Here is a 27,749-nt window from a genome sequence, read left to right as displayed (position 1 = left end):
AGATTCTTGAATATATCTAGGGTGTGGTGTAATAAGCTTACTTTTGACAACATACCATATAGGTTCTGGGAAAAAGAGATTGGTGTTCGGTTTTTCCATTAAGTTTGAGGTTATGTAATTCTACTCTGGAAATAAAACGATAAATTAATTTGATAGAACAAAATATATTCTTGAAATAATTTCAATAAAAGTAGTAAAAACTGCTGCGATAAAACAGATGAGAATATAAAATTATGACATTTCAACTGAAAGAGACTCCGCATTAAATTTGTATTCTTCTTGACCGGACATTTAACAGTTATACACGAAATTTGTCCCTCACTGGTTCACTTGACTGTACCTTCTACACTTTGTGTGTAATTACGACGTATTCCTTTGATCTGGTGTTTACTGTAGATGTGTCAAGCCTAATTTGGTGATGTATCCTTGTGACTGCTTCTTCACAATCCAGATGACTTCTTGGTAAGTCTGTCCTATATGACTTCATGGCAAGCCTATCATTTCAATTGCACAGACCGACCAACTGTGGCCTCTCCTTCCAATTGACTCTTTCACTGTACACTTATCCATTTGACTTCTTCACTGTTCACCTTCCGTTTGACTAATGACTAATGGCCGACTGAGGCCTCTCCACCCTGTTGACTGAAGCTATAAGACGCTGGTCCAAGTATTTATAACCTTTGGTTGACACACCTACGCAATCTCCAGAAATAACTATGATCTCCTCCCACCCTGCACAAACTGTTTCACACTATGGTGAAACCGCCTGCGGTACCCTGGGTTTCTCAAACAAAGTGAGCTCACCGCTAAATACGCACGATGACGTAGCAATGACTCGGCAGTTACTCCAGCAGTATTTCGCAATGTTACACTGTCACAAGTTATTGCACAGACTACATCCACATCTAATATACAGCAATGAACATGTTTTTAGAGTTAATATTCACACACATATATACACAATTTAACTACAATCACGCAAGCGATCATCATTGCATAAGTGAATTGAACAATAATAATAGTTACAATAATAGTAATAATCATAGTATGGAAATAATAATAATAATAATAATAATAATAATAATAATAATAATAATAATAATAATATCACAGATGAAATAATAATAATAGTAATAATTCAAATACAGATATCATCTTGTAACGGGATTTGAACCCTTACAATGTGAATTAATTCCAATTTGACAGGCGATGTCTTTCCTGACGGCTGGGGATGATAAGATTTCTATTTATATTTATATATATTTAGGGCTTTTGTGGTATATAAGGCCATTTCTGAAATATTGTATTACTGATTGCATGAATGAGAGATACCAATAGAATGGAGTACAGTCTTCAATCAATCAATACTGTGAACCATTCTGTTCATTGGAACAATTGTATTAATTTGAGTATTGGATATTGGAATCACACAAGACCACCCACGAAGCCGATGTCTTACAGTATATGTCATAAAGGGGTCCAGAAGAAGCGTTCTTATGTGAAGTGAGCGCGAGCGTCATTATGAGAAATCTCCAGAACTCATTAAAAGGAGTTATGTCACAAGCCAAGCCTCTTGATGAAGATTGGGGACGCTTTCCAGTTCCCGGCTAAACTTATTATAGGAGGGAAGAATGAAATAAATTAATATCTTTGGTTACGGAAGAGATGCATTGGATTTGAGACAAGAATTGCAACCTGTATTATTTCTGCTTTATTTTGATAGGCATTAGGACTGCATTCATTAATGCATTCGCTAATTTGAGCTCATGATATGATTAATGCGGGAAATTTTCCCGGGCGCGCTAAGATTGCACGCAGTCAAGCGGCTTGATGACGCTATCCGGAATTATAAATTAAGGCCGCCAGAGCATATCAGGGTCATTCATGGACCGAGAGGCTGCGTGAACGAATCGTCATACTGCGTGTTGGTACTGAGAACAACGCTTTGTCTTCGAGCTACACCGACTACCCGTACTGCTATTTCTGCAAGGAAGTAAGTACTCAACTTGAATATTCAGATGAATTTAAGATTTTACCTGTGAGAATCTGCTATGGGGAGATGAGGTACTGCTTATAAGAGACTAAGGAACTAGTAGCTTCAATTTTCTGTGAGGTCAAGGGATTACGGACGAACTGCTAGAATTAACATTGGCTCAGGTTAGGAATTCTGAAACTATATGTTGTCCGTGTGATAGGGTGATAGAACAGTGACTGAGAGTAGTGAAGAAACTATTGTGTACCAGGTTAAAACTCTGAACGAGACTTGGTCAGTGTGACGTGTGAGACACGCTAGTAGTGGAGACAGGCATCGAGTTTGGACAGTCTGTAATATATGAATTTATTTTCAGTTACCCCAGCATCAAGTCAGAACGAGTGTTTGACAGCATCATTGCAAAGAAGCCACAACCAGGAGCTGAAGCCAACACAACAACGGGCATCGATCCAGGAACGTTGGGAGCACCTGACCAGCACAACATCGAAGGGGACACCTTCCGACTACAGAGGGAGCTGTACGAAGACGCCACACAAGCAAGAATGTCTCCAAGTGGTCAACCCTATCTGATGCCAGCTCTGCAGTCTATCAGAATGTGGTAGATCCAGTGGTCCACAGGGATGGCCGCTCCGCTATGTCCCCGATAAATTAAGGTCAGAGCTTTCCAATTCTGTTTCAAGCATGTCATTTAAATTTAGATAGGAATATGGGGGCCGTCAGTCAACATATTTGTGGTAGTAGGAAAATTTCCCTTGTAATTTAGAGCTAGGCCTCAAACTCGAACCCCGTACGTTAAGGTAGATGTTATTTGTAGAGTCCTTGTTAGCGAAGTTATTGTTCATTTTGATTGCGTTATTTTAACGTACGTGTTTTTGTAAGGGTCTGATCGATCTCATTTAGGCATGGAGGTTAGTCTACAGATAGGTACTTTGATTTGATCGCATTTAGGCATTTGTTTCTGCAGACGTAGAAGTGTATCGTTATGACCAAGTCGTGACCAAGTCGTGACCAGTAATTCACCCAGATTCACTGATAGAGCGAGCGAGTCCAAATATTTAAGAGATTTGAGCCCATGAGAGGCAGAAGTAAAATTTGCAGTTGGCATGAGAGAGCCCAACCATTGAAAGATTATTGAATTTATTTTGGAAATGCCTAGTATGGCCATGTGACGATCGCTTAATGATTAGTGTTTTGTAGCACCAGGATTTAGCCCGTGAGAGGCATAAGTAAGATGAGCGAGATTGCTGGAAGTATTGAGACGAGGGCAGATAGCCCAGGTATATTTAAATGAGGGCTTTAGCAGCTGACTACGTGAAGTGTTCTTTTGAAAGGCAAGACTTTAGCCTGTCACCCCATTTGAGCTCATAAATTAGGGGACTGCCGCAAGTGGAATGGTGAGGGTGGAGGTCATTGAGCTTGACGTCACAGGCTTGTGGGTTGGTCGTCTGCAGTATGTCAAGAATGCCGAGAGGGGAAGAAACGACCTTCATGTTTTGAAAGTAGAGAGAGATTTGTTTTATGTCCTATTTGTTTTACGTAATATTTTAACACTGGCCCGTTTTATCCTGACACCCATGTATGTGTTGATTGGGTCCTTTTATATTGTGTGTATAGGTATCTTGGACGCCTTACTTGTCATGGGACTAGGGTTCGTGACCGAGTCAGGTCATTGTAAATTTTGTGGTGATTTTTGTTTGCACCGGGGTTCGACGGCGCGAGGCATTGTAAATTTTTATGGGAATCATTGTTTTTTTGTGTAATTAAGCAGATATCCATCTTTCTAAACATCGTTACTTACACTATTGTAACATGCTTGTTGCAGCTCACATGTTTTCGTGAAGGCAGTGAACTGGTAGTCATCGGCTCAGCGTCATTTTACCATCTCATATTGAAAAGCTCTTTCATTTGTAAATAATTCAAGTTTATGTAATAAATCCCTATTTGTTAAACTTTGAATGCAGCGGTGTTTTCTGTTAGATATTTTAATTTTTAATTTAGCCGAATTCTTACCTGAGTAGGCACATGTCCTAGTGTATTATCTTTATGTTGCCCCGTTATACCCATGTTATCCCTGAGAAGAGCGCTCTCCTGGCTGATTGAAGAGGACTGTGTTCAGGTAAGACTATGTGCACCAGCTCACGTCTGTGAGAGTTTGTTCACTACTGTACTCTGGGTTCGAGACCGGCCTTCGCCTGGACGGAACTTTAAAGTGCAGTAGGGCACATGGTATAAATGGCGCCCAGCGTGGGGCCTCGATATTGCTGTAATGAGGGCTACCCAGACAGTGTAAACAGAGTGCCATAGTATAAATGGCCAAGCAACGATGGGGCTCGATAACTTTGAAAAAAGGGCTAACCATAGCGCCATAGTATTTATGACGACGAGTAACGAATGGCCCGATATTTCAGTAAAAGGGACCATAGCGCCATTGTCTACATTGTGAACTTGGTGTGGCTAACTGAGGACCCGATATTGCAGTAAGGATGGTCATACAGCTTATTTTGTTATGCCGTCAGGTGATGCTTGATATTTGTGTAAACGAGCTCACACAACCAAGTGGTATTTTACGGATTTTCCCCCATAAATAGGGCTATAGGTCATAATGTGTGTCTATAAAGGCAGGACCTGATATTTCGGTAAATAAAGGTCGTGCAAGGCTTGATTTCAGGCACATGTTATGACAGCTGCATTCAAGTATGTGTTGTGCAGGTATACCAAGTTTGGTCTGTGATCTGTACTGTTAGCTTGAGGATATATTTGGAGTATGTTGTTAAACTTGTGAGGTTGAATGACTGCCAGTTCAGAGAGGTATTTTGTGATGTTCTGTCTTTGATCTTACCATTAGTTTATGGATATTGCTGTTGGTGGTGTTTAGCGAGGATGTGCCGATTTTGTGGTTTCCTTGAAGTGATGGATAATATTCGTGCGGGGATTTGACCTGCAAGGTGTTGTGTTTTACAGGTGTATAATCGGATAGCTTGGATTTGTGCATGTGGTAGTTTTTGCTGGTTTATGACATTTTGTTGGAGAATTTTATGTTTGTGTTGTATATATATTTTGTGTCATAGTGTTGTACTGACGGTTACCCTATGTTTGAATGACATGATATTAGATTGAGGTAGCCAATTTAGGCTTTGAAAGTTCGAGAGTTTAGCACTAGGAACAGTTTGATAAATTAGAAAGTGGAGGAAATTTATAGTATTTGAAATTTAATCGAGGACATACGGAGCGGTTTTTCCCGCCGGACTTTATAACAAGTGAGTGGAATGTCGGTAGACATAGGAGAGGTGCTGAGGCAACTCAGCGAGCAGATGAATGAACGGTTTGTGGCACTTGGGGAACGTTTGAACGAACAAGTGACTAGGAATCGTGAGCTATTGGTTCAGAACGGTGAGCGTTTGAACGACCAAGTCAGTGCACAATTTAAAGAACAGGAAATTAGGAACTCGGATCAGATAAAAGAACTTAAAGTACACGTAACAGCAACTTACGAAAAAAATCGCGGAGTGCGAAGAAAAGGTGACCGAACAAGTAGTACGCACCGAAACACGGGTAGCTAACCAAATAACTGAGCTAAAGGAACACACTAGCATTCGTTTGGAGCAATTGGCCTCTGAAAATGAAGCAACTAGGGAAACCATAGCAGAATTAGATACCAAAATAGAAAATGTACGGCTGTGCTGTGTTACCACGACCGAGAAGTTGAGTCAACAGATGGAAGAATCGCACAGAACGGTAGAGAAGCAAATTCAGGAAGTAAAGAACAGTATCGAGGGAATAGAACAGCGTATGGAAGAAAAAGATAAGGAGACTCAGTCCGAACTAGGAACATTTCGAGAAAACCTGGTGGCAGTCGTAGTCCGCATGGATCATACTCAGGAAGAACTAGTCAGAATAGAAGAAAAACTAGAGGCTAGGACTCAAGAAGTGGTAGACAAATATGAAAGGACGACCGAGAAAAATAAGGCTAAAATTGCGGGACTAGAACTGGATTTACGACAGACTAGGAAGGAAGTCAGCGCGGAGGTCCAGGGTTTGAAGAAGTGCCGTGAACAGGAACAACGGACAACTGAGAAACGTATACTAGGGTTAGAACATGAAATGGAGAATATACGGGATAAGTTGGACCAATTAAAAATTGAGGAAGACAACGGAGTAAAGAAGCGGAAACTGAGTAGGACTCATAGCCCGATGGAACGCCAGTATGGAGATGACAGCCTGAATGAAAGTCAGGAAGAGGGACATGAGATACTAGGAGAATCATTTAGGGCTAAGCCAAGGATAGGAAATTCAACCCTATTCAGTCAGGACAGTGTTTTCCCGGGTTACCATTGGATTAGGGCACCTGAGGAGAAACCGAAGAAATTTGAGGGGAATGGAGAGGTCACACCCCGTTCATTCCTGAAAGAGTTAGAGACCTACATGGACGAAGGACAGATACCACCTGAGCGCAGACTACGCACGGCAGAAAAGTATCTTGGAGGGATTGCTGGAGCCTGGTTTAAGGCGTTTGGGCAATCATTTATGATGAGTTTAAACGGGCATTCCTGAATAAATTCTGGAATCAGGGACATCAGTTGGCACTCAGAATGGAGCTCTACGCACGAAAATATGCGAATAGTACTCCCACTAGACTAAGCGAGTTCTTCATTTCCCAATATTTACGTTTGCAAGAGCTAGATCATCAGCCCGAAGAGCTGGAAAACGTCACAACCATTATCAGACAGCTGCCTGTAGAGGTGCAGAGGGCTCTTATCGCGGCAAATGTAACGACGGCGGTAGCAGCGGAAGAAATGCTTAGGCTCTGGGACTAAACGTCTGCACTGCATCAGCCACGGATACGGGCCATAGAGACTGTCCATAATGTGAACATACAGGCAGAAGAGCAGATAGGAGAACGTAACCACAAGGAATGTCAAAATTCCGGCACTCAAACACCTACCCGGAGGGAGCGAGATGACGAAAATCCTAAACCCAGAGGAGATACGAACTGGCGACCTCGAAGATGGAGCACATGGCAGGAGGAACCGGACCGATGGAAAGGGCAAGAACGCCGAAGAAATTCATTCGAACAGCGGCGGAATGACCGGCCGTACTGGAGACGAGACGGTGAACGTTATAACCCCAGAGGTAACAGCCAGCGATGGAATGGGAACCGAGCGAGATATGACAGGCCGAGGGAGAGTTCACTGCGCCCGAGAAATGGTGAGAGACAAGACGGCGCCTACCACTCAAGAGGGAGAGAGTCGGGGGAGATGTCAACACGCGACACATGGCAGGAAGCAATCCGAAATCACAGTGCTGCCAACTCTCCTGGAGCTGCGAGCATGGCATACCAAGAATTTCATAATGGAGCCAGGCCGAAGGGTCTCAACCCAAATGCACCCAGCTTTGCCGAGATCGAGAGAGAGGATAAAAAAAATCGAGAAATTTAGTGCCAGGAGATAGAATATTTCGCGAGGATGCCGGTTGGATGACTATAGCTATTCATAATTGGGTTATCACTCCTGATGATCTATTAGAGAATCCTAATAAAAGTAACTTGCCCCGACCGAAAGAATTACCTGTAATTTACACAAGAATTCACGGTTTAAACGTACGCTGTCTGGCTGACACTGGAACCACGGTCAGTGTCGTATCACAGGCTTTAGTTTCGGAAATTCAAAACAGAGTTCGTATCCCGTCTATACCCATTTCAAAGGTCAAAATTAAAGGGATTATACCTGACAAAGTAACGTCCTGTAAGGAGCTGGTATTACTTGACATCCAGATTGGAGAGTTACTGGTGTCCCATCCATGTATTGTGCTGCCTAAAATGGAATACAATCTTATATTAGGAGCAGTCTTCTTAAGAGAATACGAAGCTGTTATTGACATGGGTACGAACTCTATCCTGTTAAAATTAAACGGTAACCAGGAACGAGTAGAATTAAACCAGAACCAGGATTACCAACCCGGGGAACGTATTTGGACAATGGACATGCAGACGGAAGAACTTGATTCAGAAAGGTGGCTACAGGACCACGAAGAAATTATTCCAGAGTTCGAAATTATGGTATCCGAATTGGAAGAACAGCGAGAGAAAGAAACATTTTTGGAACTGTTGCCGAGTAAAATCGAAGAAGCAAAGATTAGTCCGGAAGACAAGGGACGGCTGCAGGAGTTATTGATGAGGCATGAGACGGTCTTTGGTTCGAGGCCTGGAAAGATCCAGAATTACCAATACAAATTATGTGTAAATAACTGGGAGCCTTTCAAACAGAGACCATATCCAATTCCAGAGAAGATGCTACCCCAGGTCCGGGAGGTAATCGAAGACATGGAGAGGAACGGGATAATCGCCAAGTCCCCGAGTCCGTTTTTAAACCAGTTATGTGTAGTGCCCAAGGCGAATGGAACGGTGCGCGTGTGCCTTGACGCCCGATCTTTGAACCAACGCCTAGTCCCCGAGTATGAGAGACCTCCAAACCTTAAGGATATTCTCAAGAAGTTCGGAGATATGGAATTTTTCAGTACGGTAGACATGACTTCAAGCTTTCACCATATAGTCTTGGATCCAAGTACAAATATGCTAACTGGATTTTTATTTGATAACCAGACGTATATTTTCCTACGTCTTCCATTTGGCCTGGTCTCAAGTTGTGCTGCTTTGATACGGGCACTGGAATCGAACCTCAGTCCCGAGGTAAAAGAGTTTACGATTCGGTATATCGACGATATTTTAATCTGCACTAAAACCCTAGAAGAACACATGGAAAAATTGAATTTACTCTTTCAGGACCTCGAGAGATGCAATTTCAAGGTTAATTTTGAAAAATCACACTTCTGTCAGCGCAGGGTATTGTTCCTGGGGCATGTTGTCGATGGTCAAGGCATTCGGCCCAACCCAGCTAAAATTGCGGCGATACAAAATTTTCCTAGGCCGATCAAGATTAAACATGTTAGGCAGTTCTTGGGCCTAACGAACTTTTTCTCCAATCATTGTCCTGGTTACACGGATACAGTGGCGCCTCTTCAAGATATGTTGAAAACCAATAATAGATGGAAATGGGGAGAAGAGCAAGAAAAAGCTTTTGTAAACACGAAGGTACTTTTAGAAAATTCTGTAAAATTGGGGTACCCTAGCTTCGATAGGAAGTTCATCATACAGACGGACGCTTCTGCAGTTGGAGTCGGAGCAGTGCTGTACCAGGAAACACCCGAGAGGGAGCATAAAATATCATATCTGGCTTTCATGAGTAGAAAATTACGAGGACACGAGTTGAAATACACGACCACCGAGTTGGAGATGTTAGCCATAGTTACTGCCTTAGCTCACTGGAGAAAGTATGTGTACGGATTCCCAGTAGTGATTAGAACAGATCACAAAGCACTTACCTTCATTCTTAAGACGGACATGGCTAATGCACGGGTCAGTAGATGGGCACTTTACGTCCAGCAGTTCGACCTCACGGTAGGTCATTGCCCAGGGAAACTGAACATACTAGCTGACGCGTTGAGCAGAAATCCTAATCCGGAGGAACTTACAATACACTTAACTATGTTAGACCAAGAGGATCAGAATATACTGGAGAGACTTCGGAATATTCATGAGGAACAGGAAAATTACCCAGAGACCGGACGGCTAATCCAGTACTTTCGGAAAGAACTCCAACCCGGGACTCCACAGTACGCTGAAGCGGAGCGCAAAGCGGTAAATTACCACTATTTTAACAACATTTTACATAAATTTGTGGATGAGAATCATACGAAATTTAGAATTGTGGTACCTCCGCGATTACAGATTGACTTGATATGGATAGCTCATCACTCTACAGGACATTCAGGAATTGATAAAGTGGTAGCAATACTGCAGGAAACTTTCGTGTGGCCTAAAATGAGGTCGATGGTACAGAAAATCCTGCGTACATGTGACATTTGTCAGAGGGTGAAACCAAATCCGTACCTTCTGAAGCAACCGCCACGACCACTGATACCTACGGGACCACGTAAATTATTTGCAATAGACTTCTTCGGTCCCTTACCCTCTGCTACTAGGGGCTTAAAGTACATCCTTGTCTGTATGGACGTCTTCAGTAAATTTGTTACATTATGCCCTATTCAAAAGGCGAATACTCGTTCAACGCTATCGCAAATCAAAAGAAAGATAATACCCATTATGGGTAAGCCTGAGAGCATCTTAAGTGATCATGGGAGCCAATTCACTGCGGCAGGGTTTAAGCGTGAACTAGAAAGACTAGGGATCAAGCATGTCTTATCCAGCATCAGACATCCGCAAGCTAACCCGAGTGAACGTATCATGAGGGAGATATCCAAGTATTGTAGGATATATTGCCCGAGAGAACATTATAAGTGGAACACTGTAGTGCCCATTATTACAGAGTGTATTAACACAACTAGACACGAATCGACCGGTATGATTCCAGCATGGATTCACAATAATGAGCTGCCTAAACGTCCTTGGGAAAATGTAATTCCGTGCCCTAGGGATCCTCAACTAGCTCATGAGATATGTGTTAATAACGTTGCAGAACACTTAAAGCACAGGCTGAGAAGCGGCTGCGAAGAACTAGGAATAAAAGATTTCATAGACCTCTACAAGTGGGCGAGTTAGTGTTAGTTAAGACACCCACTGTCTCTAACCTTACGGAGAGATACTACCATAAGTTCGCTGAGCTATACACTGGACCGTATAGAATAATTCATAGTTATGAAAATAACTCATACCAGGTACAAAGCTTGGACGCTACAGTGACTAAGGTCTTTAACTCATCAAACCTTAAGCCCTTTTTCCAACCCGGCCAATATCAATTAGATAATCAGGAAGAAGAAGAAGAAGAAGGAGGCGAAGAAGAGCAAGAAGAACCTGAGGAGGAAGATACCGAAAATATTGCCAGAGAGGAGGTTATCATTCCGGAAGAAGAAAAAAATGACAGCGAAGAAGAACAACCAGAGGTACCCAATGGTGAAGAAGAAGAAGAAGAAGAAGTGAATATGATTTCTCCAGGCGACCAGAAACAGCGAGCTGAGCAGCGCGAAGAAACGGAGTGTCAAGACTGCGAGAGTAACCACCGGAGATTTCTAGCTCTGCTGGATGCCTATTACCAAGTTAGAAAGGATAGGGAGGCTATCATGTCTGTAGCTGAAGATAGTCCCATGCCCTGAAATTTTGAATATTGACAGCAGATATGATTGCAAAGAGATATGATCTTGGAATTTGGGAAAATAAAATTCTTAACAAAATTTTATTTTGTCGTTCACGGGGGCTATGAACCATTCTGTTCATTGGAACAATTGTATTAATTTGAGTATTGGATATTGGAATCACACAAGACCACCCACGAAGCCGATGTCTTACAGTATATGTCATAAAGGGGTCCAGAAGAAGCGTTCTTATGTGAAGTGAGCGCGAGCGTCATTATGAGAAATTTCCAGAACTCATTAAGGAGTTATGTCCCAAGCCAAGCCTCTTGATGAAGATTAGGGACGCTTTCCAGTTCCCGGCTAAACTTATTATAGGAGGGAAGAATGAAATAAATTAATATCTTTGGTTACGGAAGAGATGCATTGGATTTGAGACAAGAATTGCAACCTGTATTATTTCTGCTTTATTTTGATAGGCATTAGGGCTGCATTCATTAATGTATTCGCTAATTTGAGCTCATGATATGATTAATGCGGGAAATTTTCCCGGGCGCGCTAAGATTGCACGCAGTCAAGCGGCTTGATGACGCTATCCGGAATTATAAATTAAGGCCGCCAGAGCATATCAGGGTCATTCATGGACCGAGAGGCTGCGTGAACGAATCGTCATACTGCGTGTTGGTACTGAGAACAACGCTTTGTCTTCGAGCTACACCGACTACCCGTACTGCTATTTCTGCAAGGAAGTAAGTACTCAACTTGAATATTCAGATGAATTTAAGATTTTACCTGTGAGAATCTGCTATGGGGAGATGAGGTACTGCTTATAAGAGACTAAGGAACTAGTAGCTTCAATTTTCTGTGAGGTCAAGGGATTACGGACGAACTGCTAGAATTAATATTGGCTCAGGTTAGGAATTCTGAAACTATATGTTGTCCGTGTGATAGGGTGATAGAACAGTGACTGAGAGTAGTGAAGAAACTATTGTGTACCAGGTTAAAACTCTGAACGAGACTTGGTCAGTGTGACGTGTGAGACACGCTAGTAGTGGAGACAGGCATCGAGTTTGGACAGTCTGTAATATATGAATTTATTTTCAGTTACCCCAGCATCAAGTCAGAACGAGTGTTTGACAGCATCATTGCAAAGAAGCCACAACCAGGAGCTGAAGCCAACACAACAACGGGCATCGATCCAGGAACGTTGGGAGCACCTGACCAGCACAACATCGAAGGGGACACCTTCCGACTACAGAGGGAGCTGTACGAAGACGCCACACAAGCAAGAATGTCTCCAAGTGGTCAACCCTATCTGATGCCAGCTCTGCAGTCTATCAGAATGTGGTAGATCCAGTGGTCCACAGGGATGGCCGCTCCGCTATGTCCCCGATAAATTAAGGTCAGAGCTTTCCAATTCTGTTTCAAGCATGTCATTTAAATTTAGATAGGAATATGGGGGCCGTCAGTCAACATATTTGTGGTAGTAGGAAAATTTCTCTTGTAATTTAGAGCTAGGCCTCAAACTCGAACCCCGTACTTTAAGGTAGATGTTATTTGTAGAGTCCTTGTTAGCGAAGTTATTGTTCATTTTGATTGCGTTATTTTAACGTACGTGTTTTTGTAAGGGTCTGATCGATCTCATTTAGGCATGGAGGTTAGTCTACAGATAGGTACTTTGATTTGATCGCATTTAGGCATTTGTTTCTGCAGACGTAGAAGTGTATCGTTATGACCAAGTCGTGACCAAGTCGTGACCAGTAATTCACCCAGATTCACTGATAGAGCGAGCGAGACCAAATATTTAAGAGATTTGAGCCCATGAGAGGCCGAAGTAAAATTTGCAGTTGGCATGAGAGAGCCCAACCATTGAAAGATTATTGAATTTATTTTGGAAATGCCTAGTATGGCCATGTGACGATCGCTTAATGATTAGTGTTTTGTAGCACCAGGATTTAGCCCGTGAGAGGCATAAGTAAGATGAGCGAGATTGCTGGAAGTATTGAGACGAGGGCAGATAGCCCAGGTATATTTAAATGAGGGCTTTAGCAGCTGACTACGAGAAGTGTTCTTTTGAAAGGCAAGACTTTAGCCTGTCACCCCATTTGAGCTCATAAATTAGGGGACTGCCGCAAGTGGAATGGTGAGGGTGGAGGTCATTGAGCTTGACGTCACAGGCTTGTGGGTTGGTCGTCTGCAGTATGTCAAGAATGCCGAGAGGGGAAGAAACGACCTTCATGTTTTGAAAGCAGAGAGAGATTTGTTTTATGTCCTATTTGTTTTACGTAATATTTTAACACTGGCCCGTTTTATCCTGACACCCATGTATGTGTTGATTGGGTCCTTTTATATTGTGTGCATAGGTATCTTGGACGCCTTACTTGTCATGGGACTAGGGTTCGTGACCGAGTCAGGTCATTGTAAATTTTGTGGTGATTTTTGTTTGCACCGGGGTTGGACGGCGCGAGGCATTGTAAATTTTTATGGGAATCATTGTTTTTTTGTGTAATTAAGCAGATATCCATCTTTCTAAACATCGTTACTTACACTATTGTAACATGCTTGTTGCAGCTCACATGTTTTCGTGAAGGCAGTGAACTGGTAGTCATCGGCTCAGCGTCATTTTACCATCTCATATTGAAAAGCTCTTTCATTTGTAAATAATTCAAGTTTATGTAATAAATCCCTATTTGTTAAACTTTGAATGCAGCGGTGTTTTCTGTTAGATATTTTAATTTTTAATTTAGCCGAATTCTTACCTGAGTAGGCACATGTCCTAGTGTATTATCTTTATGTTGCCCCGTTATACCCATGTTATCCCTGAGAAGAGCGCTCTCCTGGCTGATTGAAGAGGACTGTGTTCAGGTAAGACTATGTGCACCAGCTCACGTCTGTGAGAGTTTGTTCACTACTGTACTCTGGGTTCGAGACCGGCCTTCGCCTGGACGGAACTTTAAAGTGCAGTAGGGCACAACTGATCTGCATTTAGGGCAGTCGCCCAGGTGGCAGATTCCCTATCTGTTGTTTTCCTTAGCCTTTTCTTAAATGATTTCAAAGAAATAGGAAATTTATTGAACATCTCCCTTGGTAAGTTATTCCAGTCCCTAATTCCCCTTCCTATAAATGAATATTTGCCCCAATTTTTCCTCTTGAATTCCAACTTTATCTTCATATTGTGATCTTTCCTACTTTTAAAGACGGCACTCAAACTTATTCGTCTACTAATGTCATTCCATGCCATCTCTCCGCTGACAGCTCGGATCATACCACTTAGTCGAGCAGCTCGTCTTTTTTCTCCCAATTCTTCCCAGCCCAAACTTTGCAACATTTTTGTAACGCTACTCTGTTGACGGAAATCACCCAGAACAAATCCAGCTGCTTTTCTTTGGATGTTTTCCAGTTCTTGAATCAGGTAATCCTGGTGAGGGTCCCATACACTGGAACGATACTCTAGTTGGGGTCTTACCAGAGACTTATATGCCCTATCCTTTACATCCTTACTACAAACCCTAAACACCCTCATAACCATGTGCAGGGATCTGTACCCTTTATTTACAACCCCATTTATGTGATTACCCCAATGAAGATCTTTCCTTGTATTAACATCTAGATACTTACAATGATCCCCAAAAGGAACTTTCAACCCATCAACGCAGTAATTAAAACTGGGAAGACTTTTCCTATTTGTGAAACTCACAACCTGACTTTTAACCCCGTTTATCAACATACCGTTGCCTGCTGTCCATCTCACAACATTATCGAGGTCCCGTTGCAGTTGCTCACAATCTTGTAACTTATTTATTACTCTATACAGAATAACATCATCTGCAAAAGCCTTACCTCTGATTTCACTTCTTTACTCATATCATTTATATATATAAGAACATAAAGGTCCAATAATACTGCCCTGAGGAATTCCCCTCTTAATAATCATAGGGTCAGATAAAGCTTCGCCTACTCTAATTCTCTGAGATCTATTTTCTAGAAATATAGCAACCCACTCAGTCACCCTTTTGTCATGTCCAATTGTACTCATTTTTGCCAGTAGTCTCCCGTGATCCATCCTATCAAATGCTTTAGACAGGTCAATCGCAATACAGTCCATTTGACCTCCTGAATCCGAGATATCTGCTATATATTGCTGGAGCTTCAGTGGAATAACCTTTCTTAAAACCGAACTGCCTTCTATCGAACCAAATATTAATTTCACAAACATGTCTAATATAGTCAAAAAGATGTCTTCCCTAAGCTTACATACAATGCACGTCAAACTTACTGGCCTGTAATTTTCAGCCTTATTTCTATCACCCTTTCCTTTGTACACAGGGGCTACTATAGCAACTCACTATTCATCTGGTATAACTCCTTCAAGCAAACAATAATCAAGTGTAAAAGGAAAAGGGTGACAAACGTAAAGTCGATAATTACAGGCCAGTCAGCTTGACAAGAGTTGTTTGCAAGCTCTGGGAAAGCATTCTTTCTGATTATATTAGACACGTTTGCGATGTTACTAAATTGTTGGTAGAAAGTAGTTTGAGTTTGGGAAAGGATAGTCCATGTAGGATTCCACCAAGATATAGCAGATATTTTAGATTCAGGAGATCAATGGACTGTATCGCTATTGACATTTCCAAATCTTTTGATAGGCTCGATGATGGGACATTATAGACGAAAATGAGCACTATTGGACTAGACGAAAGAGTGATTTAATGGGTGGCTACGATTCTAAAAGATACAACTCAGAGAATTAGAGTAGGTGAAGTGTTACCTGATCCTCTAATGCAGGGCCTCTCAGAGCATATGCACGTGGTGCATGCACCAGGGTGCATGCGCTGTGCACGGTTCAAAAGACGACTTCGCTTGGTTGACCAGAGTGCAGTGGAGCAATAGCGCTGTCTCTCTCTTTCCCCACGCCTGTCTCGCTCGCTCCGCCTGTCTCCCACTCCCTCACTTGCTCCGTAGCGCTCCAAATCCGAGCCGAGTTGTGCCTGAATCTGCACGCATGATGTTTTGGGCGTTTGAGAGGCCCTGCTCTAATGATTAAGGGGGGAGACCTAGCTCAACACGGGAAAAAACAGGCCAATATTCATTCGATTGTTAAACATGCTACAAACGTTGTTGAAAAATTCTGCACATATCCCAGTATTGGCATGCTTCCTAGCAATCAGAAGCAACTGCAATAATTTCAAAATTCTAATTATAACATCTTAAAATAAAATTTCCCGCCTTTTTAACAAAATATCATGGTTTCCTTCATAACTCTCTTACTGTTTCACGGATAATAACGATTTTTTCAGGGTTTCTTCCCATAGTGTTGTACTACAATCTGTACCTCATTCAGGTCAATGGGATTTATATTAGAGTTTATATAAAATATTTATTTTTAGTATTTTCAGGTGCGCGGAATAAAAACTCGACAAAAATATCTAAATCACAATCTATGTTAGTGATTGAGGTTCATTTTGTAGGTGGGGGTTTGATATACACTTTAAAAAAGGAAAAGTACGAAAATTCTTATAAACTTGGAACTTATAAGGGAAAGAGTGATATATTGTTAAAAAGGCGGGAAATTTAATTTAAGATGTTATAATTAGAATTTTGACATTATTGCAGTTGCTTCTGATTGCTAGGAAGCATGCCAATACTGGGATATGTGCAGAATTTTTCAACAACGTATGTAGCTTATTTAACAATCGAATGAATATTGGCCTGTTTTTTCCCGTGTTGAGCTAGGTCTCCCCCCTTAAGAGGGTGGTCCCGAAGGATAGTATTATTGGACTTTTATGTTTCTGATAACTAGGACCTATATCTATATGTATATAATAACTTGTCCTGACTGACTGATTCATCATCGCTGAGCCAAAACTACTCGACATAAAGAAATGAAATTTAGGGGATACATTCATATTAAGATGTAGGTGCTCGCTAAGAGAGGATTTTTGGATATTCCGTCGCTAAGGGGGTGAAAAGGGGGGTGACATTTTTAAAATGAGTGTATCTATATCTCAAAACTTTGAAAGTTTACAGATGTAAAAATTGGTATTTAGAACTTTATAAATAAGGAAACACGCATTTTTTGTTTTCTGAAGATCCCAATAGGAGGGGTAAAAAAGGGTGAAAAAGGGGTTGAATGCCTTTAATCAGGATACCGGTACTTACAAATATAACTCAGAAACTGAACATATTACAGACCTGTAAATTGGTACTTTTGATCTCCTTTGGGAGCTCCTTTAAAAATAAAGAAACACGTATATTTTTGTTTTTGGAAAATCCACTAATTGGGGGGGGGGGGGGATGAAAAGGAGGTGAAATTTTAAAATGAGTGTATCCATATAGCAAAACATTTAAAGTTTATAGATGTAAAGTTGGTACTTAGAATCTAATTTCAATATAAAGAAACAAGTATTTTTTTGTTTTCGGAAAATCCCAACAGGAGGGGTGAAAGTGTGTGAAATGTGGTTGAATATCTTTAATAAGTATCCTTATACCTCAGAATCTGAAGATGTTACAGACCTGAAAATCGATATTTGGGATCTCATTTATAAATAAAGAAATAAGGAATTTTTTTAGAAAATCCAAATAGTGGGGGTTGAAAGAGGGGTGAATTTTTAAAATGAGTGTATCTATATTTCAAAACTTTAAAAGTTTACAGATGTAAAAATTGGTACTCAGAATCTCCTTTCAAAGTAAAGAAACAAGTAATTTTTTGTTTTTGGAAAATCCAAATAATGGGGGCTGAAAAGGGGGGTGAATTTTTAAATTGAGTGTTTCTATATCTCGAAACTGTAAAATTTTACAGGCGTAGAAATTGGTATTTAGAATCTCTTTTCAAAATAAACGAACACGTACTTTTTGTTTTCGGAAAATCCCAATAGGAGGGGTGAAAAGGAGTGAAAAATTGGTTGAATGCCTTTAATAAGGATATATCTCAGAAACTGAAGATGTTACAGACCTGAAAATCGGTACTTGGGATCTCCTTTATAAATAAAGAAACATGTACTTTTTGTTTTTAGAAAATCAAAATATAGAGGAGTGAAAAGGGGGGGGGCTGTATTTAAAAAATGAGTGTATCTACATCTCAAAACTTCAAAAGTATGCAGATGTAAAAATTGATATTTAGAATCTCCTTTAAAAATAAAAGAACAATTTTTTTTTTTTTTTTTTTTTTTGGTTTGCTGTAAATCCCAATAGGAGGGGTGTAAAGTGTGAATAAGGAGATATTACAGACCAGACAGTTAGTATATGGAATCTCCTTAAAAAATACAAAAGCATTTATTTTTCTGTTTTTGGAAAATCTAATTAATGGGGGGTTAAACAGAAGTGACAAATTGGGGTGAATTTTTAGAAAGAGTATATCTACAGTATATCTCAGAAACGTAAAATGTTACAGGCGTAAAAACTGGTATTTGGAATCTCCTGTTAAGCAAAGAAACAGGTATTCTCGGAAAATCCAATGAAGGGGGGGGGGGGTGAAAAATTGAAAAATTAATTGAATTAATTTATGAGGATACTTGCATCTAAAAAAATTTTGTTACAGACGTGAAAATCAGTATTTAGATTTTCTTTAAAAATAAAACTACGCGTTTGGGGGGTGGGGCGGTGAATCATCTTTGGGGGCGGGTGATAAGGAGTTGAATTCGTTTCATGAGGACACATATCTCAAAAACTGAAGATAATCGGTATTTAGAAGATCCTTTACTATTAAAGAAACGAATAATTTTTGCCGGAAAATTCACTTAAACGGGGGGGGGGGGGAGGATGTGTGTGAAAGTAAGTGAAAAAGTGAATTATTATTATTTTTATATCTCAAAACTGAAGGTAACACACGTGAACATTGGTATTTTGAATCTCCTTTAAACATAAAGAATCACGGCTTCTTTTTTGGGGGGAGGGGGGTGCTTAAATCAACTTAACCGCGGTGGGGTGAAAACGGTGGTGAGACCAATTGATTTTACTGTTCCTAATGTACTTATAAGGAGCCTCCGTGGCTCAGGCAGCAGCGCGCTGGCCTCTCACCGCTGGGTTTCGTGGTTCAAATCCCGGTCACTCCATGTGAGATTTGTGCTGGACAAAGCGGAGGCGGAACAGATTTTTCTCCGGATACTCCGGTTTTCCCCATCATCATTCATTCCAGCAACACTCTCTAATATAATTTCATTTCATTTGTCATTCATTAATCATTGGCCCAGACGAGTGCGACAGGCTTCGGCAGCAGGCACAGTTCCTATCCTCACCGCTAGCTGGGGGCTTATTCATTCCATTCCTGACCCGGTTGAATGACTGGAAACAGGCTGTGGATTTTCAATGTACTTATTCTGATTATAAACCGATCATTTTTAATATTTCCTGGGTTCGTTTTCAAGAGCCATCTTTTCCTTTGGAGAACCTTCCTAGATTACAGTAGATTCTTCTGGCACATAATTAAAATTTTAAACACATTTGAAATAAACGATAGGTATATGATTGACCGTGCAATTGTTCACCTCTATAATAATGTCAATAATGCACAGAAATATGTCATTCGTATCGCCAGAAGTCCTGAGCACTTGCCTACGGGCGACAATGGTACCGGTCATACTGTCATCAATGACAATGGCAGCAGATGTAATTTACTGCCAAGTAGCGGTCTTGCATCTTGCTGTGGGGTCCAGAACATCAATAATAATAATAATAATAATAATAATAATAATAATAATAATAATAATAATGTTCTGGACCGTCGTCAAAATGTGCGGACCATGCTGGAAACGGGTACTGGACGGGTAATGACTGCGATTGCAGTCCGGCCGCCGGTTCAGTACCGCCAAGGCACCCAAGTGGACACCACTCCGGATCTCCTCAAGGATTTGATCCACATTAAAAATGGTTATAGGAAATGATGGCAAAGATTTAGAGACCCAACTGATCGGGTGGAATACCTGGACCTAGCGCGGGAAGTACGAAATCGATTGCTGGAAAGAATTATTGAAAAATGGGATGAACATTGCCGTAATCTCTCTGAAAACGAGTCAGATTACGAATATTGGCGGATTCTCTCAGAAAACGAGTCAGATTGAGAATTATATATAAAACATTAAGCGTTCAATTATAAATTTCAGTACAATACCGTAGCGAAGCACGGGTATCTTGCTAGTAAATAATATGAGTAAAGAACTGGAATCACAGATCAGGTTATTTGCGGATGATGTTATACTACATAAATGAATTTCAGAATTGCGAACGACTGCAGAGAGACCTAGACAATGTTGTAGAATGGATGTTAAATGGGATGAAAAGTCGAATTTTACGTTTCACCAAGAGGGAATGTCCTCTCAGTTTTAATTACCGTATTGAAGGTGTGATAGTACCGGTACCTCACTTTCACGCGTTTTCTTTACTTTTCACAGTAACAAGTACGAATCATATACATTATAACGATCTCGCTTCAATTTGAAGACGTTAGACTAGCGGCACATGTGTCCGACTCGTTGGCTGAATGGTCAACATACTGGCTTTCGGTTCAGCGGGTCCCGCTTTCGATTCCCGCCCTGGTCGGTGATTTTAATCGCTTCTGATTAGTTATTCTGGCTGGGGGACTTGATGAACTGTATATGTCCGTCCCAACATTCTCCTCATCGTATTCAGACAACATACCACAGTACCAACTACCACAGAAACACGTAATAGTGATTACATCCCTCCATATAAGGTTGGCGTCAGGAAGGGCATCCGGCCGCAAAACAGGGTCAAATCCACATGTGCGTCGCTGTTCGCACCTGCGACCCCACAGGTGTGGGACAAAGCGGTAGGAAAAGAAGAAGACGACCAGTGGCACATGTGTGTTTATTTTATGTTGAATGTCTGCGATTGGCAAGGAACACGAATATATTAAACAAATGACGAAACAAAAGCAGAAACACACTCAGTCAGCTATCACGGCATGAAGGTTCACTGCAAGGTAATACACTAATATAACAGAAAAAGTTTTACCTCTCTCTCAGTCGCAGCCTTCCTCGTTCTTAAAAACATTCTCAGTCGCTTAAGTGCGGCCGGTGTCCAGTATTCGGGAGATAGTAGGTTCGAACCCCACTGTCGGCAGTCCTGAAAATGGTTTTCCGTGGTTTCCCATTTTCACACCAGGCAAATGCTGGGGCTGTACCTTAATTAAGGCCACGGCCGCTTCCTTCCCACTCCTAGCCCTTTCCTGTCCCATCGTCGCTATAAGACCTATCTGTGTCGGTGCGACGTAAAACAACTAGCAAAAATAAATAAATAAATAAATAAATAAATAAATAAATAAATAAATAAATAAATAAATAAATAAATAAATAAATAAATAAATAAATAAATAAATAAATAAATAAATAAATAAAACATTCTCCAAGTTGAAACGACAAATTTTAGCGATGTATCGTGGAAACATACTGTTCTTTAGAGAATCATTTTATATGATAACTAGCCTTTACGCAGGCCAATTATTCCATGTATATATTCCAATAATAAAGAATTAATATTAATCATTCATAATTTTTCCTTTTCATTTTCAACTTACGCAGATTTCTGCCTTTCTTAATCCGTTCGCTCTCCAGGGTTGGTTTTTCCCTCAGCCTCAGCGGAGGATCCCACCTCTACCGCCTCAAGGGTGTGTCCTGGAGCGGGAGACCTTGGGTCGGTGGGGACAACTGAGAAGGAGGACCGGAAGCTCGCCCAGGTCGCCTTACCTGCTATGCTGAACAGAGGCTTTATGCTGGGGATGGGACGATCGGAAGGAAGAAAGAAGAGGGAAGGAAGCGGCCGTGGCCTTATGTTAGGCACCAAGCCAGCATTTGTCTTGAGAAGAAGTGGGGAACTACGGAAAACCACTTCGAGGATGGCTGAGGTGGGAATCGAATCCCCCTCTACTCAGTTGACCTCCCGAGGGTGAGTGGACCAGTTCTAGCCCTCGTACAACTTTTCAAATTTCGTGGCAGAGCAGGGAATCGAACCCGGGCCACCGTGAGTGGCAGCTAATCACACTAACCACTATACCACAGAGATGGACGATTATGCAGATACGAATTAAAAACTGCTCTTTTGCGTTAATATTGTTGTCATGTAATTTCTCTATCCATTGGCAGTTCAACTAATACTTTGGGAATACCACAGGGACAGTTTTCCTGAAGATTTAACAAGGCAGGTGAAAAGTGCGTGTCTTATAATTATAATAAAACTGTCCACCTCAACTGTGACTGGGAGTAGACAGATGGGCCTACAATTATAATGAAAACTCCCCAAGTCGATTTTAAATGAAGTAGGGAAGGAAGCGTGCAATTACAATGAAAATACCCTAACCCGGCCTTCATATGAGAGACGATGTATGGCGTCTTAAAAGAAATTGCACCGGGCGAGTTGGCCGTGCGCGTAGAGGCACGCGGCTGTGAGCTTGCATCCGGGAGATAGTAGGTTCGAATCCCACTATCGGCAGCCCTGAAGATGGTTTTCCGTGGTTTCCCATTTTCACACCAGGCAAATGCTGGGGCTGTACCTTAATTAAGGCCACGGCCGCTTCCTTCCCACTCCTAGCCCTTTCCTGTCCCATCGTCGCCGTAAGACCTATCTGTGTCGGTGCGACGTAAAACAACTAGCAAAAAAAAAAAATTGCTTTACGTCGCACCAAGCAGATAGGTCTTATGGCGACAGTGAGATAGAAACGGCCTAGGAGTGGGATGGAATCGTCCGTGGCCTTAATTAAGGCACAGATGGCTATTTGCCTGGTGTGAAAATGGGAAACCACAGAAAACCATCTTCAGGGCTGCCGACAGTGGGGTTCGAACCCACTACCTCCTGAATGCAAGCTCACAGCTTCGCGACCCTAACCGCACGGCCAACTCACTTGGTGTACGGTAGCCTCTACGGTGTGGTTCTAGTTTAACGCCAAGAACCATGAAATTGAATAAAATCTCACTCATAACGTTAAAACTACTTCACTACTTCACACAATGTATAATTCTGTAGCGAATCACGGATACGTCAGCTAGTTACTACATATTCGTGTGCCTGTTGTATCCTGAGAGCACCCCATTTTACGGTAGATAGTGTGTGGATGGTGGACAGCGGCTGCCGTGTGAGGTCTAAATGTAGTTGAAATTGAGGGACATGTTATGCTGTTTGTCAGTTGCAGAGAAATGAAGAGGTATCACACTAACCCGGTCCCCGATGAATTGTAGTTCTATTGATAATTAACGTAGATTATTCCAGTATTTCCGAGTTAGGTCTCTTGCGGATTAAGTGGTCGGGATTGATTTCCACATTGTCTTCGAGCGTTGTCAGAATTGATTCCCGCCTTGTCGATCTCTATGTGGATGAGTTTACTTGAACACTGCTTTTAGGACGACCATGACTTTTCTCCAACAATGTGGACAGAGCTTGAGCGCATTATTAACTGTTGCGAAGCCTTCGAACCGAAATTTAACGCCTAGTTTTACTCCTCCCATCTAAACAATATTTTGAAGGAGGTACCGAGTACCATTATGAGCACTTTGTGTGTGTCATACTGTTAAAGAAAAGACTATAACTCAACATTTACGACTGCATCTGCCCGTGTATTCATTAGCAGCGATTTTGAAATGTTCACCAAAGAAGTAGACGGCAAGCTAACAAATAACAAGAAAAATGCATCGAGAAATATACGCGACAAACATTAAACAAAAAATAGAAAACCTGACAACTCGCACTATTACACGCTATACAGTAAGCTCTTACAAAAAATTTGCTACGAATTTCCGTAACCTGAATGGTGGAATGATTGTTTTTATTTTAAATGGCAGTTGCCAACTTCCGCATTTTAATAGTGATAATCACTAGCAAGCGACACATTAATAAACATACCTGCAAAATGTAGACAGTCCTAATTTTACAAATGCAAAGAAGAGAAGATCTCCACCTAATCAATACTTGTTTATTATTATTATTATTATTATTATTATTATTATTATTATTATTATTATTATTATTATTATTAAAAATACAGGACCGTTTTCGACCCTAACGGGTCATCCTCAGCTGGACATACATATACATTTAACACATCGTACAATTGCAAACATTACCATATTTAGAAAGGAATATCATGTGACGGTAACATGTCAGTTTGTACTCATCAGTAGGGCATTCGTCAAATTGCGCATCTGAGGAAAGTGAATATTCCTGAACTTAAAACTAACTTATAAGTATACATAAACATTCATAAGCATGAAAGTGTTTTACGCATATTATATGGAAAAGATGACATTCTCATGAGAAAACAATAATTTATTTACATCATCGTCGTTGTGTTTAAACATGAATAAAAGTTCACTCCCGCATAATCATCTAGTCATGAAAATCATGTCATCGCTTGTCGCTAATATGGTCTACATTATCACATTAATTATCATCACACTATCGAATATACGTAATCATCCGGGGTAATTACGTATTCTAATATTTACAAAGTGGACACACGACGTTGATTAGTCTGTAATTCCAATAGAAATCAACATACTCTTACACAATACACACATAATAATACATCGTATGGTGGAGCATTATCCCGGTAAATGCACAGTATACAATACACGCACTTTAATGCTCTCCATAAATTTGTGACACCTCACAGGTCTCCTGTTGTCGATCAAAGGACGTCGATACAAATCGGGTATCGAATCACGCTATCTTGACTTCGAGGTGCTATATGAAAACCCTACTACGATCTTATTTAAATATATTAATTGGGTGAGTACATCACCTATCAGCTCAATGAAAACACACAGCCTTGCGACGGTAAGACAAAATATTAACAAGGGAATATTCAGTACATTAGGAATTGGGAAAAATATTTTATGTGGTTAGTGTAGGCGACCGACAGATATCGAAAGGGACAAGCAGCTGAGGTTTTAGCATTCACCCTCTGTTGTTGTCCCTTTGTGAGGTCGTAAACCACTCATTTCAAGCACAACCGGCTTCCAGCACAGCTAAGTAGACACATACAATTTCATCCGGACACGAGTACGTAATTCGTGTTCTCCGAGCATATGACCATCCATGGACACTCTCCATATATCATTTTATCTCAATGCCTCAGCCAATTTCAATATTGGTTTATCTCATTATTATTATTATTATTAATATTATTATCAAATCTATCGTCTTGCACGTTCTCACACATCCAGTTTACCCTCCATTTTCAAACACGTGTACCTATTATCAACGTTATTCTCACATTGAGATGATCATAACGACAGGGACTTAACGTAAAACACATCACTCACTCGCGTGTCTATCTAAGGTCATTGGTTCTCACCTCGAGTCAACGTTCCTTTCTCCACTCGTCAGCATCCTTAAACTAAAGAAAGAGTAACTGTGTTCATGCACTGAAGTTGTGAAGAATCTGAACAATCTATATTCGAAAAACTGAGAAGATCCATATCAAAATGACTGAAATTGAAATGGCTTATGAAGTCCACCAAATTATCTAAGTCCACCCTTACGAATGCCTACCTGAAACACATAACAAACTATGGGACCTTATACACTAGTTTATGCAAATTCACGGAATAACTTTGTGATTATCCAACAATAACAGAAGAAAGAAGAATAAAACTAATAAAGGAAAAGTTTACCCCATTGAAACTCGCATATTGCGTAACCTACACGTTATATAAAAAGTCAAGAATGCATGCTGCACAATTTTATTTACAGGGTTAAATTTTACATCGTAATGCGATACGGCTGATTTTCATGCTACAGTAAGATATCGTGGGAATGTACTTATCATTTAGATGTGTAACCTGCTGTCATCTGGGGGCACCCATGTGAAACTTAGTTATCCATAACTGCCGTCTCGCTAGTAGAAAGTCCAAGGTTCAACTCGTTGACTTCATGATGTCTTGGGAAATGCTACCTCCAACTGCTGGTCGGTCCCCGCTGTCTCCACACAGGAATTTTGCAGGCACACAGGCGCAATCTCCACGTGGAAAGTTCTGGGTTCGAGGAGCACTAACATGCATACGAACAGAATTAGGAATCGGTTACTTGAAGCACTGTTTATACGACTTCTAAATAATATGACACTGATAGATCCACTCACAGACTCGAAATGGACTATCGCAAGTACCGATTACTGTCCCTGAAGATCGCTAATCGATTACCGTTCGTTATAGAGAGGATTATTCACTGATCTGTTTGTTCCTACGCGAGCGTCACTACTCACTGATGGTACATTTTCCTGCATAATCTGACAACATTTATTTATTACGTTTGTTGCCTCTGATAACTGCACATGCGTTAATTATAGTACAATATCCACTGGTTATCTATCTTCACTAACTCACTACGTCATCACGATTTTGTGCAACGTCACCCGTTCTTTACAAACATAATAATTTATCCTGCAATTATTTTACTTGTCTGCATTTCCTTACTGAATACTGAGATTGGTATTTCACACATCCACATACCACAACTCTGACTTCACAGAAAGAAACTGCAATTGTGCTATGCAAAGCCTGCGTGTAGGAAAACTTAGGGTAAGCTTCTTGCTGGCACAATGCCGAATATACCGAGTGTACTGAGTGGCGAGGGCTCTCGGGGGTGCCATTTATGGATGACTCGGGTCGTCGGCTATGGAATGGGAAACTCCTCCAACATTGGAAAAATCGCTTCGCTAATAATTGTCTCTCAGATCTTGACATCCTCTATCAACTGATCAATTTTCGTTTGAATCGCATCACAGGTTTACTGGTACTGTAATTTCTAAAGCGTCATCTTACATTTTAGCGCACGGAGGAGGGTATAGGGAATCCCCTATCTACGTTGAGATAAGTACTAGATCCAGATGGTTTCCATTACCGTACGTCTATCTGAAGTGTGTCATTAAGAATGTGTTCGATAAGTAATTCATATTCTTACATTAACAAATACTACAAATTATGCTGAGTTCATTGATTCCTTACTCGTAAATTTCTTAGTCTTGTGACGAAATTTCCTTATTATTATTATTATTATTATTATTATTATTATTATTATTATTATTATTATTATTATTATTATTATTATTATTATTATTATTATTACTTGACGCGCAAAATTTGTGGATTGGTAACGAAGAATATGCAGGAAGATCGGTGAGAATATCCAGTTCTCAAGTTAAAACCCTGTAAACTTAACTCCGCCTCCTGACAGAGGCAGCAGTTGAGCGTAGCGTCCTATCTCGCGCTCGCTTCCACAATAGTGAGCGAAAAACGAAGGCCACGCTGTACTTAGAGCTCTCCCTCTCTTTAGGCGCACTAATGAGTTTCTGCATCCGAGCTCGCGCGGCGTCGTTCGTATCCCGGACCGGGCAAAAAATGCTGTTACAACCAAATATTTCATAGAATGATGTGGAAAACGGTACATATGTCTTGCTGAGCTTCATGACATGTCTATTAGCATGGTATTGAACGGTTTCAATGCATACTCTACGATTGTTCCCTAACATTCATATGTCTGCCTATTATTTTTCCCATCATGTTATCCTCAGCTGCCTTGCATGCTAAATTCAATTTTGTTGTAAGTCCGTCCAATCTCTCCTTACTCCCGCAACCATTCCTAACTCTATTTCTTTCTAACTTTCACCCCC

This window comes from Anabrus simplex, chromosome 1, assembly GCF_040414725.1.
Source record: "Anabrus simplex isolate iqAnaSimp1 chromosome 1, ASM4041472v1, whole genome shotgun sequence".
Classification (NCBI taxonomy): Eukaryota; Metazoa; Arthropoda; class Insecta; order Orthoptera; family Tettigoniidae; genus Anabrus; species Anabrus simplex.
Note: the sequence above shows the minus strand (reverse complement) of the source record.